This window comes from Pseudophryne corroboree, chromosome 10, assembly GCF_028390025.1.
Source record: "Pseudophryne corroboree isolate aPseCor3 chromosome 10, aPseCor3.hap2, whole genome shotgun sequence".
In the NCBI taxonomy this organism is placed as follows: domain Eukaryota; kingdom Metazoa; phylum Chordata; class Amphibia; order Anura; family Myobatrachidae; genus Pseudophryne; species Pseudophryne corroboree.
In genome coordinates this window covers 214,284,507-214,303,280 of record NC_086453.1, presented here as the reverse complement: position 1 = coordinate 214,303,280, position 18,774 = coordinate 214,284,507, and the positions used below count along the sequence as shown (strand labels likewise).

Genomic DNA, 18,774 nt, shown 5'->3' with positions numbered 1-18,774 from the left:
AGATACTACCTGCAGGATCCAGGGGTCCACCTGTGAGCAAGCCCACTGCGCGCTGAAATTCTTGAGTCGACCCCCCACCGTTCCTGAGTCCGCTTGTAAAGCCCCAGCGTCATGCTGAGGGCTTTGCAGAACCCGCGGAGGGCTTCTGTTCCTGGGAAGGAGCTGCTTGCTGCCCTCTCTTACCCTTTCCTCTGCCTCGGGGCAGATATGACTGTCCTTTTGCCCGCTTCTTATAGGACCGAAAGGACTGCGGCTGAAAAGACGGTGTCTTTTTCTGTTGGGAGGGGGTCTGAGGTAAAAAGGTGGATTTCCCGGCAGTTGCCGTGGCCACCAAATCCGATAGACCGACGCCAAATAATTCCTCCCCTTTATACGGCAATACTTCCATATGCCGTTTGGAATCCGCATCACCTGACCACTGTCGTGTCCATAAACTTCTTCTGGCAGATATGGACATCGCACTTACTCTCGATGCCAGAGTGCAAATATCCCTCTGAGCATCTCGCATATAAAGAAAAGCATCCTTTAATTGCTCTAAAGTCTGTAAAATACTGTCCCTATCCAGGGTATCAATATTTTCAGTCAGGGAATCCGACCAGACCACCCCAGCACTGCACATCCAGGCTGAGGCGATGGCTGGTCGCAGTATAACACCAGTATGTGTGTATATACTTTTTAGGGTAGTTTCCAGCCTCCTATCAGCTGGATCCTTGAGGGCGGCCGTATCAGGAGACGGTAACGCCACTTGTTTTGATAAGCGTGTGAGCGCCTTATCCACCTTAGGGGGTGTTTCCCAGCGCGCCCTAACCTCTGGCGGGAAAGGGTATAATGCCAATAACTTTTTTGAAATTAGCACTTTTCTATCTGGGTTAACCCACGCTTCATCACATACATCATTCAATTCCTCTGATTCAGGAAAAACTACAGGTAGTTTTTTCACCCCCCACATAATACCCCTTTTTGTGGTACTTGTAGTATCAGAGATATGCAAAGCCTCCTTCATTGCCGTGATCATATAACGTGTGGCCCTACTGGAAAATACGTTTGTTTCTTCACCGTCGACACTAGATTCAGTGTCCGTGTCTGGGTCTGTGTCGACCGACTGAGGTAAAGGGCGTTTTACAGCCCCTGACGGTGTCTGAGACGCCTGGGCAGGTACTAACTGGTTTTCCGGCCGTCTCATGTCGTCAACTGATTTTTGTAATGTGCTGACATTATCACGTAATTCCATAAACAAAGCCATCCATTCCGGTGTCGACTCCCTGGGGGGTGACATCACCATTACCGGCAATTGCTCTGCCTCCACACCAACATCGTCCTCATACATGTCGACACACACGTACCGACACACAGCAGACACACAGGGAATGCTCTATTGAAGACAGGACCCCACTAGCCCTTTGGGGAGACAGAGGGAGAGTTTGCCAGCACACACCCAAGCGCTATAATATATATGGGAACAACCCTATATAAGTGTTGTATCCTTATAGCAGCTTAAATATAGTAATATCGCCAAAAAAGTGCCCCCCCTCTCTGTTTTACCCTGTTTCTGTAGTGCAGTGCAGGGGAGAGTCCTGGGAGCCTTCCTCACAGCGGAGCTGAGCAGGAAAATGGCGCTGTGTGCTGAGAATAAGCCCCGCCCCCTATTTCGGCAGGCTCTTCTCCGGAGTTTGTGAGATCTGGCAGGGGTTAAATACATCCATATAGCCTCAAGGGCTATATGTGATGTATTTTTTAGCCATAAAAAGGTATTATACATTGCTGCCCAGGGCGCCCCCCCCCAGCGCCCTGCACCCTCCGTGACCGCTGTGTGAAGTGTGCTGACAACAATGGCGCACAGCTGCAGTGCTGTGCGCTACCTCAGGAAGACTGAAAAGTCTTCTGCCGCCTGCTTCTGGACCTCTTCCATCTTCGGCATCTGCAAGGGGGGTCGGCGGCGCGGCTACGGGACCGGACTCCATGGCTGGGCCTGTGTTCGATCCCTCTGGAGCTAATGGTGTCCAGTAGCCTAAGAAGCCAATCCATCCTGCACGCAGGTGAGTTGACTTCTCTCCCCTAAGTCCCTCGATGCAGTGAGCCTGTTGCCAGCAGGACTCACTGAAAATAAAAAACCTAAAAACTTTTTCTAAGCAGCTCTTTAGGAGAGCCACCTAGATTGCACCCTGCTCGGACGGGCACAAAAACCTAACTGAGGCTTGGAGGAGGGTCATAGGGGGAGGAGCCAGTGCACACCACCTGATCCTAAAGCTTTATTTTTGTGCTCTGTCTCCTGCGGAGCCGCTAATCCCCATGGTCCTGACGGAGTCCCCAGCATCCACTAGGACGTTAGAGAAATGTTGAGGTTCCAAAATTAGGGAAAGATCAAGATCCACTTCCACCTCGTGCTGAAGCTGCTGCCACTAGTCATGGCCGAGACGATGAAATGCCAGCAACGTCGTCTGCCAAGGCCGATGCCCAATGTCATAGTACAGAGCATGTAAAATCCAAAACACCAAATATCAGTAAAAAAAGGACTCCAAAATCTAAAATAAAATTGTCGTCGGAGAAGCGTAAACTTGCCAATATGCCATTTACCACACGGAGTGGCAAGGAACGGCTGAGGCCCTGGCCTATGTTCATGGCTAGTGGTTCAGCTTCACATGAGGATGGAAGCACTCAGCCTCTCGCTAGAAAAATGAAAAGACTCAAGCTGGCAAAAACACCGCAAAGAACTGTGCGTTCTTCGAAATCCCAAATCCACAAGGAGAGTCCAATTGTGTCGGTTGCGATGCCTGACCTTCCCAACACTGGACGTGAAGAGCATGCGCCTTCCACCATTTGCACGCCCCCTGCAAGTGCTGGAAGGAGCACCCGCAGTCCAGTTCCTGATAGTCAGATTGAAGATGTCAGTGTTGAAGTACACCAGGATGAGGAGGATATGGGTGTTGCTGGCGCTGGGGAGGAAATTGACAAGGAGGATTCTGATGGTGAGGTGGTTTGTTTAAGTCAGGCACCCGGGGAGACACCTGTTGTCCGTGGGAGGAATATGGCCGTTGACATGCCTGGTGAAAATACCAAAAAAAATAAGAATTTACTTACCGATAATTCTATTTCTCGTAGTCCGTAGTGGATGCTGGGGACTCCGTAAGGACCATGGGGAATAGCGGCTCCGCAGGAGACTGGGCACATCTAAAGAAAGCTTTAGGACTATCTGGTGTGCACTGGCTCCTCCCCCTATGACCCTCCTCCAAGCCTCAGTTAGGATACTGTGCCCGGACGAGCGTACACAATAAGGAAGGATTTTGAATCCCGGGTAAGACTCATACCAGCCACACCAATCACACCGTACAACTTGTGATCTGAACCCAGTTAACAGCATGATAACAGAGGAACCTCTAGAAAAGATGGCTCACTACAGCAATAACCCGATTTTTTGGTAACAATAACTATGTACCAGTATTGCAGACAATCCGCACTTGGGATGGGCGCCCAGCATCCACTACGGACTACGAGAAATAGAATTATCGGTAAGTAAATTCTTATTTTCTCTAACGTCCTAAGTGGATGCTGGGGACTCCGTAAGGACCATGGGGATTATACCAAAGCTCCCAAACGGGCGGGAGAGTGCGGATGACTCTGCAGCACCAATTGAGAGAACTCCAGGTCCTCCTCAGCCAGGGTAACAATTTTGTAGAATTTTACAAACGTATTTGCTCCTGACCAAGTAGCTGCTCGGCAAAGTTGTAAAGCCGAGACCCCTCGGGCAGCCGCCCAAGATGAGCCCACCTTCCTTGTGGAGTGGGCATTTACAGATTTTTGGCTGTGGCAGGCCTGCCACAGAATGTGCAAGCTGAATTGTACTACAAATCCAACGAGCAATAGTCTGCTTAGAAGCAGGAGCACCCAGCTTGTTGGGTGCATACAGGATAAACAGCGAGTCAGATTTTCTGACTCCAGCCGTCCTGGAAACATATATTTTCAGGGCCCTGACAACGTCTAGCAACTTGGAGTCCTCCAAGTCCCTAGTAGCCGCAGGCACCACAATAGGTTGGTTCAGGTGAAACGCTGAAACCACCTTAGGGAGAAACTGAGGACGAGTCCTCAATTCCGCCCTGTCCGAATGGAAAATCAGATAAGGGCTTTTACAGGATAAAGCCGCCAATTCTGACACGCGCCTGGCCCAGGCCAGGGCCAACAGCATGACCACTTTCCATGTGAGATATTTTAACTCCACAGATTTAAGTGGTTCAAACCAATGTGACTTTTGGAACCCAAAAAACTACATTGAGATCCCAAAGTGCCACTGGAGGCACAAAAGGAGGCTGTATATGCAGTACCCCTTTTACAAACGTCTGAACTTCAGGGACTGAAGCTAGTTCTTTTTGGAAGAAAATTGACAGGGCCGAAATTTGAACCTTAATGGACCCCAATTTCAGGCCCATAGACACTCCTGTTTGCAGGAAATGTAGGAATCGACCCAGTTGAATTTCCTCCGTCGGGCCTTACTGGCCTCGCACCACGCAACATATTTTCGCCAAATGCGGTGATAATGTTTTGCGGTTACATCCTTCCTGGCTTTGATCAGGATAGGGATGACTTCATCCGGAATGCCTTTTTTCCTTCAGGATCCGGCGTTCAACCGCCATGCCGGCAAACGCAGCCGCGGTAAGTCTTGGAACAGACAGGGTCCTTGTTGGAGCAGGTCCCTTCTTAGAGGTAGAGGCCACGGATCCTCCGTGAGCATCTCTTGAAGTTCCGGTTACCAAGTCCTTCTTGGCCAATCCGGAGCCACGAATATAGTGCTTACTCCTCTCCATCTTATCAATCTCAGTACCTTGGGTATGAGAGGCAGAGGAGGGAACACATACACTGACTGGTACACCCACGGTGTTACTAGAGCGTCTACAGCTATTGCCTGAGGGTCCCTTGACCTGGCGCAATACCTGTCGAGTTTTTCCCAACGGTTTATAATCATGTGGAAGACTTCTGGGTGAAGTCCCCACTCTCCCGGGTGGAGGTCGTGCTGAGGAAGTCTGCTTCCCAGTTGTCCACTCCCGGAATGAATACTGCTGACAGTGCTATCACATGATTTTCCGCCCAGCGAAGAATCCTTGCAGCTTCTGCCATTGCCCTCCTGCTTCTTGTGCCACCCTGTCTGTTTACGTGGGTGACTGCCGTGATGTTGTCCGACTGGATCAACACCGGCTGACCTTGAAGCAGAGGTCTTGCTAAGCTTAGAGCATTGTAAATGGCCCTTAGCTTCAGGATATTTATGTGAAGTGATGTCTCCAGGCTTGACCATAAGCCCTGGATATTCCTTCCCTGTGTGACTGCTCCCCAGCCTCGCAGGCTGGCATCCGTGGTCACCAGGACCCAGTCCTGAATGCCGAATCTGCGGCCCTCTAGAAGATGAGCACTCTGCAACCACCACAGGAGGGACACCCTTGTCCTTGGTGACAGGGTTATCCGCTGATGCATCTGAAGATGCGACCCGGACCATTTGTCCAGCAGGTCCCACTGGAAAGTTCTTGCGTGGAATCTGCCGAATGGGATTGCTTCGTAGGAAGCCACCATTTTACCCAGAACCCTTGTGCATTGATGCACTGAGACTTGGCTCGGTTTTAGGAGGTTCCTGACTAGCTCGGATAACTCCCTGTCTTTCCCCTCCGGGAGAAACACCTTTTTCTGGACTGTGTCCAGGATCATCCCTAGGAACAGAAGACAAGTCGTTGGAACCAGCTGCGATTTTGGAATATTGAGAATCCAATCGTGCTGCCGCAACACTACCTGAGATAGTGCTACACCGACCTCCAACTGTTCCCTGGATCTTAGGAATATCATCATTTCGGCCATTACCTTGGTAAAGACCCGGGGTGCCGTGGACCATCCATACGGCAGCGTCTGAACTGATAGTGACAGTTCTGTACCATAAACCTGAGGTACCCTTGGTGATAAGGGTAAATTTTGACATGAAGGTAAGCATCCTTGATGTCCCGAGACATCATGTAGTCCCCTTCTTCCAGGTTCGCAATCACTGCTCTGAGTGACTCAATCTTGAATTTGAACCTCTGTATGTAAGTGTTCAAAGATTTTAGATTTAGAATCGGTCTCACCGAGCCGTCCGGCTTCGGTACCACAACAGTGTGGAATAATACCCCGTTCCCTGTTGCAGGAGGGGTACCTTGATTATCACCTGCTGGGAATACAGCTTGTGAATGGCTTCCAAAACTGTCTCCCTGTCAGAAGGAGACATCGGTAAAGCCGACTTTAGGAAAACGGCGAGGGGGAGACGTCTCGAATTCTAATTTGTACCCCTGAGATATCACCTGAAGGATCCAGGGGTCTACTTGCGAGTGAGCCCACTGCGCGCTGAAATTCATTGAGACGGGCCCCCCACTGTGCCTGATTCTGCTTGTAAAGCCCCAGCGTCATACTGAGGGCTTGGCAGAGGCGGGAGAGGGTTTCTGTTCCTGGGAACTGGCTGATTTCTGCAGCCTTTTTCCTCTCCCTCTGTCACGGGGCAGAAATGAGGAACATTTTGCCCGCTTGTCCACGAAAAGACTGCGCCTGATAATACGGCGTCTTCTCATGTTGAGAGGCGACCTGGGGTACAAACGTGGATTTCCCAGCTGTTGCCGTGGCCACCAGGTCTGAAAGACCGACCCCAAATAACTCCTCCCCTTATTAAGTCAATACTTCCAAATGCCGTTTGGAATACGCATCACCTGACCACTGACGTGTCCATAACCCTCTACTGGTAGAAATGGACAACGCACTTAGACTTGATGCCAGTCGGCAAATATTCCGCTGTGCATCACGCATATATAGAAATGCATCTTTTAAATGCTCTATAGGCAAAAATATACTGTCCCTATCTAGGGTATCAATATTTTCAGTCAGGGAATCCGACCACGCCAACCCAGCACTGCACATCCAGGCTGAGGCGATTGCTGGTCGCAGTATAACACCAGTATGTGTGTAAATACATTTTAGGATACCCTCCTGCTTTCTATCAGCAGGATCCTTAAGGGCGGCCATCTCAGGAGAGGGTAGAGCCCTTACAAGCGTGTGAGCGCTTTATCCACCCTAGGGGGTGTTTCCCAACGCACCCTAACCTCTGGCGGGAAAGGATATAATGCCAATAACATTTTAGAAATTATCAGTTGTTATCGGGGGGAAAACCACGCATCATCACACACCTCATTTAATTTCTCAGATTCAGGAAAACTACAGGTAGTTTTTCCTCACCGAACATAATACCCCTTTTTGGTGGTACTCGTATTATCAGAAATGTGTAAAACATTTTTCATTGCCTCAATCATGTAACGTGTGGCCCTACTGGAAGTCACATTTGTCTCTTCACCGTCGACACTGGAGTCAGTATCCGTGTCGGCGTCTATATCTGCCATCTGAGGTAACGGGCGCTTTAGAGCCCCTGACGGCCTATGAGACGTCTGGACAGGCACAAGCTGAGTAGCCGGCTGTCTCATGTCAACCACTGTCTTTTATACAGAGCTGACACTGTCACGTAATTCCTTCCAACAGTTCATCCACTCAGGTGTCGACCCCCTAGGGGGTGACATCACTATTACAGGCAATCTGCTCCGTCTCCACATCATTTTTCTCCTCATACATGTCGACACAAACGTACCGACATACAGCACACACACAGGGAATGCTCTGATAGAGGACAGGACCCCACTAGCCCTTTGGGGAGACAGAGGGAGAGTTTGCCAGCACACACCAAAGCGCTATATATATACAGGGATAACCTTATATAAGTGTTTTTCCCCTTATAGCTGCTGTATTGTTAATACTGCGCCTAATTAGTGCCCCCCTCTCTTTTTTAACCCTTTCTGTAGTGTAGTGACTGCAGGGGAGAGCCAGGGGAGCTTCCCTCCAACTGAGCTGTGAGGGAAAATGGCGCCAGTGTGCTGAGGAGATAGGCTCCGCCCCTTTTTCACTGACTTTTCTCCTGCTTTTTTATGGATTCTGGCAGGGGTTAAAATTCATCCATATAGCCCTGGGGGCTATATGTGATGTATTTTCGCCAGCCAAGGTGTTTTTATTGCTGCTCAGGGCGCCCCCCCCTAGCGCCCTACACCCTCAGTGACCGAAGTGTGAAGTGTGCTGAGGAGCAATGGCGCACAGCTGCAGTGCTGTGCGCTACCTTGGTGAAGACAGGATGTCTTCTGCCGCCGATTTTCCGGACCTCTTCTGTCTTCTGGCTCTGTAAGGGGGCCGGCGGCGCGGCTCTGGGACCCATCCATGGCTGGGCCTGTGATCGTCCCTCTGGAGCTAATGTCCAGTAGCCTAAGAAGCCCAATCCACTCTGCACGCAGGTGAGTTCGCTTCTTCTCCCCTTAGTCCCTCGATGCAGTGAGCCTGTTGCCAGCAGGTCTCACTGAAAATAAAAAACCTAAACTAAAACTTTCACTAAGAAGCTCAGGAGAGCCCCTAGTGTGCACCCTTCTCGTTCGGGCACAGAGATCTAACTGAGGCTTGGAGGAGGGTCATAGGGGGAGGAGCCAGTGCACACCAGATAGTCCTAAAGCTTTCTTTAGATGTGCCCAGTCTCCTGCGGAGCCGCTATTCCCCATGGTCCTTACGGAGTCCCCAGCTTCCACTTAGGACGTTAGAGAAATCAGCTCTTCGGTGTGGAAGTATTTCAACAGAAATGCGGACAACATTTGTCAAGCCGTGTGTTGCCTTTGTCAAGCTGTAATAAGTAGGGGTAAGGACGTTAACCACCTCGGAACATCCTCCCTTATACGTCACCTGCAGCGCATTCATAATAAGTCAGTGACAAGTTCAAAAACTTTGGGCGACAGCGGAAGCAGTCCACTGACCAGTAAATCCCTTCCTCTTGTAACCAAGCTCACGCAAACCACCCCACCAACTCCCTCAGTGTCAATTTCCTCCTTCCCCAGGAATGCCAATAGTCCTGCAGGCCATGTCACTGGCAATTCTGACGATTCCTCTCCTGCCTGGGATTCCTCCGATGCATCCTTGCGTGTAACGCCTACTGCTGCTGGCGCTGCTGTTGTTGCTGCTGGGAGTCGATGGTCATCCCAGAGGGGAAATCGTAAGACCACTTTTACTACTTCCACCAAGCAATTGACTGTCCAACAGTCCTTTGCGAGGAAGATGAAATATCACAGCAGTCATCCTGCTGCAAAGCGGATAACTGAGGCCTTGGCATCCTGGGTGGTGAGAAACGTGGTTCCGGTATCCATCATTACTGCAGAGCCAACTAGAGACTTGTTGGAGGTACTGTGTCCCCGGTACCAAATACCATCTAGGTTCCATTTCTCTAGGCAGGCGATACCGAAAATGTACACAGACCTCAGAAAAAGAGTCACCAGTGTCCTAAAAAATGCAGCTGTACCCAATGTCCACTTAACCACGGACATGTGGACAAGTGGAGCAGGGCAGGGTCAGGACTATATGACTGTGACAGCCCACTGGGTAGATGTATGGACTCCCGCCGCAAGAACAGCAGCGGCGGCACCAGTAGCAGCATCTCGCAAACGCCAACTCTTTCCTAGGCAGGCTACGCTTTGTATCACCGGTTTCCAGAATACGCACACAGCTGAAAACCTCTTACGGCAACTGAGGAAGATCATCGCGGAATGGCTTACCCCAATTGGACTCTCCTGTGGATTTGTGGCATCGGACAACGCCAGCAATATTGTGTGTGCATTAAATCTGGGCAAATTCCAGCACGTCCCATGTTTTGCACATACCTTGAATTTGGTGGTGCAGAATTTTTAAAAAAATGACAGGGGCGTGCAAGAGATGCTGTCGGTGGCCAGAAGAATTGCGGGACACTTTCGGCGTACAGGCACCACGTACAGAAGACTGGAGCAACACCAAAAACGCCTGAACCTGCCCTGCCATCATCTGAAGCAAGAAGTGGTAACGAGGTGGAATTCAACCCTATAAATGCTTCAGAGGTTGGAGGAGCAGCAAAAGGCCATTCAAGCCTATACAATTCAGCACGATATAGGAGGTGGAATGCACCTGTCTCAAGCGCAGTGGAGAATGATTTCAACGTTGTGCAAGGTTCTGCTGCCCTTTGAACTTGCCACACGTGAAGTCAGTTCAGACACTGCCAGCCTGAGTCAGGTCATTCCCCTCATCAGGCTTTTGCAGAAGAAGCTGGAGACATTGAAGGAGGAGCTAACACGGAGCGATTCCGCTAGGCATGTGGGACTTGTGGATGGAGCCCTTAATTCGCTTAACAAGGATTCACGGGTGGTCAATCTGTTGAAATCAGAGCACTACATTTTGGCCACCGTGCTCGATCCTAGATTTAAAACCTACCTTGGATCTCTCTTTCCGGCAGACACAAGTCTGCTGGGGTTCAAAGACCTGCTGGTGAGAAAATTGTCAAGTCAAGCGGAACGCGACCTGTCAACATCTCCTCCTTCACATTCTCCCGCAACTGGGGGTGCGAGGAAAAGGCTCAGAATTCCGAGCCCACCCGCTGGCGGTGATGCAGGGCAGTCTGGAGCGACTGCTGATGCTGACATCTGGTCCGGACTGAAGGACCTGTCAATGATTACGGACATGTCGTCTACTGTCACTGCATATGATTCTCTCCCCATTGAAAGAATGGTGGAGGATTATATGAGTGACCGCATCCAAGTAGGCACGTCACACAGTCCGTACTTATACTGGCAGGAAAAAGAGGCAATTTGGAGGCCCTTGCACAAACTGGCTTTATTCTACCTAAGTTGCCCTCCCACAAGTGTGTACTCCGAAAGAGTGTTTAGTGCCGCCGCTCACCTTGTCAGCAATCGGCGTACGAGGTTACTTCCAGAAAATGTGGAGAAGATGATGTTCATTAAAATGAATTATAATCAATTCCTCCGTGGAGACATTGACCAGCAGCAATTGCCTCCACAAAGTACACAGGGAGCTGAGATGGTGGATTCCAGTGGGGACGAATTGATAATCTGTGAGGAGGGGGATGTACACGGTGATATATCGGAGGATGATGATGAGGTGGACATCTTGCCTCTGTAGAGCCAGTTTGTGCAAGGAGAGATTAATTGCTTCTTTTTTGGTGGGGGTCCAAACCAACCCGTCATTTCAGTCACAGTCGTGTGGCAGACCCTGTCACTGAAATGATGGGTTGGTTAAAGTGTGCATGTCCTGTTTATACAACATAAGGGTGGGTGGGAGGGCCCAAGGACAATTCCATCTTGCACCTCTTTTTTCTTTCATTATTCTTTGCGTCATGTGCTGTTTGGGGAGTGTTTTTTGGAAGGGCCATCCTGCGTGACACTGCAGTGCCACTCCTAGATGGGCCAGGTGTTTGTGTCGGCCACTAGGGTCGCTTATCTTACTCACACAGCTACCTCAATGCGCCTCTTTTTTTCTTTGCGTCATGTGCTGTTTGGGGAGTGTTTTTTGGAAGGGCCATCCTGCGTGACACTGCAGTGCCACTCCTAGATGGGCCCGGTGTTTGTGTCGGCCACTAGGGTCGCTTATCTTACTCACACAGCTACCTCATTGCGCCTCTTTTTTTCTTTGCGTCATGTGCTGTTTGTGGAGTGTTTTTTGGAAGGGCCATCCTGCGTGACACTGCAGTGCCACTCCTAGATGGGCCCGGTGTTTGTGTCGGCCACTAGGGTCGCTTATCTTACTCACACAGCTACCTCATTGCGCCTCTTTTTTTCTTTGCGTCATGTGCTGTTTGGGGAGTGTTTTTTGGAAGGGCCATCCTGCGTGACACTGCAGTGCCACTCCTAGATGGGCCAGGTGTTTGTGTCGGCCACTAGGGTCGCTTATCTTACTCACACAGCTACCTCATTGCGCCTCTTTTTTTCTTTGCGTCATGTGCTGTTTGGGGAGTGTTTTTTGGAAGGGCCATCCTGCGTGACACTGCAGTGACACTCCTAGATGGGCCCGGTGTTTGTGTCGGCCACTAGGGTCGCTTATCTTACTCACACAGCTACCTCATTGCGCCTCTTTTTTTCTGTGCGTCATGTGCTGTTTGGGGAGTGTTTTTTGGAAGGGCCATCCTGCGTGACACTGCAGTGCCACTCCTAGATGGGCCCGGTGTTTGTGTCGGCCACTAGGGTCGCTTATCTTACTCACACAGCTACCTCATTGCGCCTCTTTTTTTCTTTGCGTCATGTGCTGTTTGGGGAGTGTTTTTTGGAAGGGCCATCCTGCGTGACACTGCAGTGCCACTCCTAGATGGGCCAGGTGTTTGTGTCGGCCACTAGGGTCGCTTATCTTACTCACACAGCTACCTCATTGCGCCTCTTTTTTTCTTTGCGTCATGTGCTGTTTGGGGAGTGTTTTTTGGAAGGGCCATCCTGCATGACACTGCAGTGCCACTCCTAGATGGGCCCGGTGTTTGTGTCGGCCACTAGGGTCGCTTATCTTACTCACACAGCTACCTCATTGCGCCTCTTTTTTTCTTTGCGTCATGTGCTGTTTGGGGAGTGTTTTTTGGAAGGGCCATCCTGCGTGACACTGCAGTGCCACTCCTAGATGGGCCAGGTGTTTGTGTCGGCCACTAGGGTCGCTTATCTTACTCACACAGCTACCTCATTGCGCCTCTTTTTTTCTTTGCGTCATGTGCTGTTTGGGGAGTGTTTTTTGGAAGGGCCATCCTGCGTGACACTGCAGTGCCACTCCTAGATGGGCCAGGTGTTTGTGTCGGCCACTAGGGTCGCTTATCTTACTCACACAGCTACCTCATTGCGCCTCTTTTTTTCTTTGCGTCATGTGCTGTTTGGGGAGTGTTTTTTGGAAGGGCCATCCTGCGTGACACTGCAGTGACACTCCTAGATGGGCCCGGTGTTTGTGTCGGCCACTAGGGTCGCTTATCTTACTCACACAGCTACCTCATTGCGCCTCTTTTTTTCTGTGCGTCATGTGCTGTTTGGGGAGTGTTTTTTGGAAGGGCCATCCTGCGTGACACTGCAGTGCCACTCCTAGATGGGCCCGGTGTTTGTGTCGGCCACTAGGGTCGCTTATCTTACTCACACAGCTACCTCATTGCGCCTCTTTTTTTCTTTGCGTCATGTGCTGTTTGGGGAGTGTTTTTTGGAAGGGCCATCCTGCGTGACACTGCAGTGCCACTCCTAGATGGGCCAGGTGTTTGTGTCGGCCACTAGGGTCGCTTATCTTACTCACACAGCTACCTCATTGCGCCTCTTTTTTTCTTTGCGTCATGTGCTGTTTGGGGAGTGTTTTTTGGAAGGGCCATCCTGCATGACACTGCAGTGCCACTCCTAGATGGGCCCGGTGTTTGTGTCGGCCACTAGGGTCGCTTATCTTACTCACACAGCTACCTCATTGCGCCTCTTTTTTTCTTTGCGTCATGTGCTGTTTGGGGAGTGTTTTTTGGAAGGGCCATCCTGCGTGACACTGCAGTGCCACTCCTAGATGGGCCAGGTGTTTGTGTCGGCCACTAGGGTCGCTTATCTTACTCACACAGCTACCTCATTGCGCCTCTTTTTTTCTTTGCGTCATGTGCTGTTTGGGGAGTGTTTTTTGGAAGGGCCATCCTGCGTGACACTGCAGTGCCACTCCTAGATGGGCCCGGTGTTTGTGTCGGCCACTAGGGTCGCTTATCTTACTCACACAGCTACCTCATTGCGCCTCTTTTTTTCTTTGCGTCATGTGCTGTTTGGGGAGTGTTTTTTGGAAGGGACATCCTGCGTGACACTGCAGTGACACTCCTAGATGGGCCCGGTGTTTGTGTCGGCCACTAGGGTCGCTTATCTTACTCACACAGCTACCTCATTGCGCCTCTTTTTTTCTTTGCGTCATGTGCTGTTTGGGGAGTGTTTTTTGGAAGGGCCATCCTGCGTGACACTGCAGTGCCACTCCTAGATGGGCCCGGTGTTTGTGTCGGCCACTAGGGTCGCTTATCTTACTCACACAGCTACCTCATTGCGCCTCTTTTTTTCTTTGCGTCATGTGCTGTTTGGGGAGTGTTTTTTGGAAGGGCCATCCTGCGTGACACTGCAGTGCCACTCCTAGATGGGCCCGGTGTTTGTGTCGGCCACTAGGGTCGCTTATCTTACTCACACAGCTACCTCATTGCGCCTCTTTTTTTCTTTGCGTCATGTGCTGTTTGGGGAGTGTTTTTTGGAAGGGCCATCCTGCGTGACACTGCAGTGACACTCCTAGATGGGCCAGGTGTTTGTGTCGGCCACTAGGGTCGCTTAGCTTACTCACACAGCTACCTCATTGCGCCTCTTTTTTTCTTTGCGTCATGTGCTGTTTGGGGAGTGTTTTTTGGAAGGGCCATCCTGCATGACACTGCAGTGCCACTCCTAGATGGGCCCGGTGTTTGTGTCGGCCACTAGGGTCGCTTATCTTACTCACACAGCTACCTCATTGCGCCTCTTTTTTTCTTTGCGTCATGTGCTGTTTGGGGAGTGTTTTTTGGAAGGGCCATCCTGCGTGACACTGCAGTGCCACTCCTAGATGGGCCCGGTGTTTGTGTCGGCCACTAGGGTCGCTTAGCTTAGTCATCCAGCGACCTCGGTGCAAATTTTAGGACTAAAAATAATATTGTGAGGTGTGAGGTATTCAGAATAGACTGAAAATGAGTGGAAATTATGGTTTTTGAGGTTAATAATACTTTGGGATCAAAATGACCCCCAAATTCTATGATTTAAGCTGTTTTTTAGTGTTTTTTGAAAAAAACACCCGAATCCAAAACACACCCGAATCCGACAAAAAAAATTCGGTGAGGTTTTGCCAAAACGCGGTCGAACCCAAAACACGGCCGCGGAACCGAACCCAAAACCAAAACACAAAACCCGAAAAATTTCAAGTGCACATCTCTAGTGTATAAGCGGCTCTTCTTTAGTGTAACATGTATAATCGGCTGAACTGTGGTGTAATGTGCATATGTGGCTTTACTGTGGTGTAACATATATAAGGGGCTCTACTGTGGTGTAACGTGAATAAGGGGCTGTGTTTTTTTTTTTTTCATGTAAATCATATGTGTTTTATTTTTTGCTTGATCTACAAATTCCCTTGTGTCATTGTTACATCATTACTTGTACTCCTGATATTTCACACACCGAGTAAATGACATTCATTTAAATATATGCGGGTTTATTCTACATATTATACTAAAATAGTTCAACATTTAAAAAATGAAAACTCTAGTTTTCTTCTTTCTTGATCTAACGTTGTCAAAAAACAAAAAATCCCCATAATAGCGATTAATATGAATATATAAATAAAGTCAGGAGTCCTCTTCATTGGCCAGCATGGAAAAACACTTGTGGAGGGGAGTCCTGGGGTGCGTGTCTCACCATCTTTGCAAAGCGTCTACATTATCAGCATTTGAAAACCAAAATTTACCATTTCCAGAAGCCTCATTAAAAGTGGTTCTGTCTTGAAACGCATCCACACAAATATATATAATAAATACTATTGTTTCATTTGTGCAGAGTGCAATGTAAAAGACAATGCTCATTATTTTACATTCAGACTTCCAGAGAAAGCGGGTCCTATAGAATAAGCTAAACAATAAGTAATGTGATGAGCAGATTAATGTGTAACAGCTGCCTGCAAGTTGCTGGTGTTTTCGGGAGATACTGTATGAGTGACACCTACACACTAGCAGCAAACGTGAAGCAATTAGTCCCGAGCCGAGCATGTCTCTTATGTCACATGGTGTTATTGGGAAAACTGTTATTATTTAAAGCACTGACTGATCCCAGGCTCTTGGCTAGAACACATGATGCTGCTATTCCAGAAAGCCCATGGGCATTCAGAAGCTTGGGGTACTTCATAATAAGGCCTATTACCAGAGGTGAGGTGGATGGTGCTAGAAGGGAGCTAACGGTGGGGTTAAATAATTGATTTCATTGAAGACCAGCAGCCTTATGATCTAGCTCCCTGGAGATGGCTACCGCAGCTAGCTGATAATTAGGGAAAATGATTTCCTACTTGGATAGCCTTCAGTAGAGCTCTAGACACCCTGTACTTATGCAGCTCTTCTCACGGTGTGAGGCAGGGGAACAATCTGACATAATGACAGCACATTTCAGTAGATAGAGTCATCGATATAAGGAACCAGGATATTGCATTATACTGTGCAATGAAAATAATTAGTCCATGAGAGACTAGACTTGTGGATTTCCATAATAGACAGATTTATCACAGATAGCAGTATGCAAACCATGGTTCTGCAGCAGCTGCTATAAGTATATACTGTACTATAAGACACATCTGAAGAGCCACTTACACATATGTAATGCACGGCACTCAGGTTGTTGAGTGCTAGTGAACCACAAGCTAGCAACCTAAATACAGCATTATATACTCCCTGGTGGTAGGAGAGCTAACCTTAAAAAGTGTGTAATCTATAACAAAAGAAGAACAATCACCCAAGGTGCTGAAAATGAACCTATAGAATAAAAAATAAAAATAATAAAAAGTGCATATAACAAAGTTTGTATGGAAGTCTGTATGTACAGTATACGTGTATACAATATAACAGTGGTTCTCAAACTCGGTCCTCAGGACCCCACATAGGCCATGTTTTTGAGGTCACCTGGCAGCTGCGCAGGTTTTGTTACTAACTGTCACATGTAAATATCCACAGGAGACCTGGAAAACATGACCTGTGTGAGGTGCTGAGAACCGAGTTTGAGAACCACTGCAATATAACAATCAGTAACTAAAAATGTGTTCGGTATGAAATACTGTCAGTCAAATGACCAACAGCGACATCCCAACAATGAAGATCCGGATGCCGAACAGGGGTAAGTATTTTCTTCAGCCCCACCCTAATCCTAACCTTTGGGGGGGCTGGTGGCTAGAGCTAATTCTTGGGTGGGGTGGCTAGGACTAACGGTGGGGGGGGGTGGCTATGGCTAACCACACCCCTAGTGCCTAACCATAACATTCCCCATAGGGTCTCAATCAAATCCTACCCACCCACCCACCCACCCCACCAGGCCCTAACCCTAAACCCAATACTCACCTTCGGCATAACAGCAGTCTGTGTCCTGGCACTGGTCTCCCAAGTGATGTTGGAATTTCGGTGTCGGTCACATGACTGCCGGCATCCAGACTGCCCTAAAAACTGTATGATAGTGAAAAGAAAATATTGATGCATATAAGCTACAATCAGTAAACTGAATTATATAAAAAATACATATAGAAATATGAAATGATGAAAATTAAACAACCAGAAAATAAAAATGTATACAAATACAGTATAAATACAGCAACTGTCTGAATAGACAATGTTGCTATAGTACAGTATAAGGTAAATGCAATAATGTAAAATTCAATGTAATGCAATAGAACCAATATATCAGAATACTTTACCGCATCATGATGCAAAGAAAATTCACGTGGAAATAATGTCTCACATAAGAAACTAGGGCCTAATTCAGCATTGTAGTTGTGTGAAAAATCGCACAACTACAACTCTTTACACTAACATGCGGGGGGACACCCAGAACAGGGCAAGTCCTCCCCGCATGCCGGGTCCTGCCCCCCGCTAACATTTGAATGCTTCGTTAAGCAGCGAAGCACTCACATGATTAGGGTATCCCCCTGCAGACATCTCTCTTCCATGTTAAGGCCCGCAGCGGCAGCGTTGACACCCACAAAACGCAGTGTCGATGCCCCGTCACTTCCCCCCCACAAGGACTTAGACTGCGTTCTGAAGAGAACGCCATTTAAGACCTTGCACATGCACGCACCGGCGTATGCGCACATATGCAGAAATCGCCAAATAGCGATTCCAGCACAATAGCGAACCATGCTGAATTGATCCCCTTATGCTGTATAAAACAGTATTAAGCAAACAGGTTTCCCATATGTTGTAAGGAAGGAAGATTCTAGATGTCATCCTTGTAACTTTATGGACCACTGCAAGCATGTATACAGACCATTATTTGCTTTCCATGCACATCTATTCATCTAAAACTGTCATTACATTTACAGAACATTTACATTTTGAAGCAAATATATTAATTAGTTGTGTTCTGCAATATGTGTATCCAGTTTGTCCAGATATTATTTTGTACAGTAATGCCGGGCAAAAACTAAATATATAATAGGTAATGTTACAAAACAGAATTTCACCAACACTTTTGCGCTTTCTTAAATAACCTTTCTTTAATCCATAACAATAAATTAAAAAAATTGATGATCGACTATAACCAGACTGGTTGGATGTACACAGATATATTTATAGTAATTTTTGAACAGCCTGTATGCAAAAAGGTCTGTATGCAAACCACCACAAGATTCTGGAGAGCTGCAGAAGTGTGTCTTTACTAGCAGCAGTCATGATGAACAATGGCTGTTGAAGCACTTCCTGTATAACAAACACTTCGAATGACAATGATGCAACTTCCACAATCCAAATACGGCATACATCTACAATACTTATTTTTAAGTGCAGAAACAAGGACTTTTGACAAAGTAATGCTTTAATTGCTATGTCTACTAGTATTTATACTACTAAAAATGTTTCTCATCCCAGTGACTGGTTAGAATAGGTTTTCAGTGGCTGCAGATAATCCTCTGAATATACCTATTTCTCATTGGTGGCAATAGCTTGACGGCAATAATTATGACAATCATTATGACAATAATTTTTGGAGCTATCATTCACTGCTGCATTCCAGCCATCAGCTGCCCATTGGGGTCATTCCGAGTTGATCGCTCGCTAGCAGTTTTAGCAGCCGAGCAAACGCTAAGCCGCCGCCCTCTGGGAGTGTATCTTAGCTTAGCAGAAGTACAAACGAATGCATCGCAGAACGACTACAAAAAAAAATT

The 18,774-nt window shown here is 48.2% G+C and overlaps 1 protein-coding gene across 4 annotated transcripts in view; it reads right to left on the bottom strand.

Annotated features, from left to right (window-relative positions):
* Positions 1–18,774, bottom strand: part of LOC134966385 (serine-rich adhesin for platelets-like) — a 215,043-nt gene that overhangs the window by 166,879 nt on the left and 29,390 nt on the right. For 3 of the 4 annotated variants that reach the window (XM_063943071.1, XM_063943074.1, XM_063943073.1), the window contains exon 3: positions 16,961–17,062. The exons of the other annotated variant lie outside the window; for it this stretch is intronic. The gene's annotated coding sequence lies outside the window, so the exon portion shown is untranslated. The remainder of the gene's footprint in view (positions 1–16,960; positions 17,063–18,774) is intronic. 4 annotated transcript variants of the gene reach the window in all.